The sequence below is a fragment of the Orycteropus afer genome, unplaced genomic scaffold, assembly GCF_000298275.1.
Source record: "Orycteropus afer afer isolate SDZICR_OR568_19922 unplaced genomic scaffold, OryAfe1.0 scaffold00015, whole genome shotgun sequence".
Classification (NCBI taxonomy): Eukaryota; Metazoa; Chordata; class Mammalia; order Tubulidentata; family Orycteropodidae; genus Orycteropus; species Orycteropus afer.
In genome coordinates this window covers 935,872-938,339 of record NW_006921602.1, presented here as the reverse complement: position 1 = coordinate 938,339, position 2,468 = coordinate 935,872, and positions in this window count along the sequence as shown.

Below are 2,468 nucleotides of genomic sequence, written 5' to 3'. Positions count from 1 at the left end.
GTCCCCGCCCGGTCCGCCCTCCCGCCGGTCCCACCGGTCCCGCTTGTCCCTCCGTCCCCTCCCTGGACCGGTGGCTAGGGCCAGGGGGGAGGGGGCGGGGCCCAGGAGGTGAGGGCGGGGGGCTGCAAGGGGGCGGGGTCCGGGTGGAGGGGCGTAAAGAAGGTGGGGCGGGCTGGAAAGAGGCGGGGCCGGAGGCGGGGCCCACTCGGGCTGAGGCGGGCTGGGAGGGGTTGTCTGGGATCTGGCGTGAGGTCCCAGCGCGGCGCTCTCTGGGCTCACGCCGGAACTCTCCCGGAGCCGAGCCCCTCGCTCCAGCCCCCATGCTTGATGACGTCAGGCAGCTGGCGGCAGAGTCTACGCAAATGATTTGCATAATGAAGAAGCAATGACCAATCAGAGCTGGAGTTGACCGGGCTCGGCGGGGGGCGGGAGGGGTGGCTGGGCTCACGCGCTCCTTCTCGCCTAGCAACTCGACCCTCGGACGCCCTGTGTGTGGCGAGTGTGTGCGGGCGTGGCCGTGGATCGCGAGTGTGCGCCTTGGACCGCGTAAGGGGAAGTAGCTTCGTCATGCGTGGTGGTGTCTGCAGGAGTCGGAGCTAACCCTCTCCTCACATACAGGCACACACAGGCACAAATGCAGACGCACACACTTCCAATCTTTGGCGCGTTTTCTGCGGGGGTGGTTGGGGATTCCTCTTCTCCATCCCTACTACCAAAGCCAGTTTCTCAGAGCCGATCCCAATCTGGTTCAAAATAAATCTCGCTTCGGTGTCTTCAGCCACTTCTTTACTTGAGAGCCTCAAATGTTGGTCTCCTGCATTCTAAGAAAGAAAAGAAAAAGAGAGGCGGGGAAAAACCTCCACTCTAAAAACTGATTCCACCTCAAGAGAGAGTTGAAATTTATAATAGCAATATTTATTTAACACCCGTTATAAAGCAAGTGCCTGGTTCATCCCCAATTCTATGAGCTCTGGAGCATTAGCTTCCTTATCCCGAAAAGGAAGCTAAGGCTCAAGGAGTTTAGGGCCAGGCCTGCAGCTGACGTTTGCTGGGCCCAGGACAATAGTGCAAATGAAAATCCACGTACCATGAATATGTCTGAATACTTTAAAAGCTATAAATCAAGGGTGCCATTTGTTAAATAATATATATTCTCTTATTTTCACAAATACACATTCATAATAACAAAACCTGGAAATATGCGTAAAGCTGTTTTTTATATGACTAAAGTTAAGAAAATATCAAAGATGACCGGATTTTACTATTCTTCACATGTCTGGTAATTCTCTTGATGGGCTAGAGATGTTTGGATGGCTAAATAATACAACAAAGACAACCCATAAATTATATATTTACTCCATAAAACTTTCTTCTTACCTTCTTTGGTAAAATTTCTAATTGTATTATTTTAATAGATTTTAACAAAACTTATGTACATTAATTATTCTGAGCAACTACTTGAGTACAGCCATAGCAACTGAAATCATTTTTTAAAAAAATCTTACAGCATTATTCAAATTCATAAATAATATTTTTTTTTTCATTTTCTCCTTTAATAAAAAGCTATCCTTTGTAATTAGTGATTATGAAATGGATTTTCAGAACATTTCATTTTCATTCAGTTCAATACATTTTTGTTTTTAATTTCCCTTGACACTTTCTGTTTGACTTACAGAATATTTAAAAGCATATTGTATAGTTTCCAAGTATTTGGAGATTTTTCCTGTTATCTTTCAGTATTGATTTCTAGGTTGAACCCATTGTGATCAGAGAACACACTCTATATGATGTCAGTTCTTTTACGTTTGTTGAGGTTTGTTTTGTGGCCCTCAGGATATTGTCTACCTTGGTAAATTTTCTGTTGGTGCTTGAAAAATACTATGTATTCTGCTGTTGTTGGGTGAAGTATTTTATAAACGTCTATTAGACCCTGTTGGTTGACAGTGTGGTTGATCTCTTCTATATCCTTGCTGATTTTTTGTTTTATCAATTGTTAATAGAGGAGTGTTGAAGTTTCCAATTATAATTGTGAATTTGTCTGTTTCTCCTTTCAGTTGTCAGTTTTTGCTTCACTTATTTTGTAGCTCTGTTGTTTGGTACACACATGGTTAGGATTGCTATGTCTTCTTGGTGGACAGAACTTTTATCATTATGTAATGCCACTCTCCGTAAATTTGGGACCAACTTAAACCAATTGTAGTGATTGAGATGATTGAAAGCTGACCACATTTTCTGCAAAGAATGGTCTATTTTCAATTCATCCTGAACACTATAGAATTTGGTGTTTTGATGTCTCAATAGAAAGAGTGGAGAGTTTCCCAAGATCTTTTTTTGCAGGCCCTGGACTTCAGCTTTCAACCCCCAGTTCTGTGAGGTTGTGAAATGTGCTTACTGTCATTCAATAGCCTTACTTGAAACTGCAAAGTGCATCCAGGGAAGAAGTGTCCCCATACGTTGGGATTTCCATC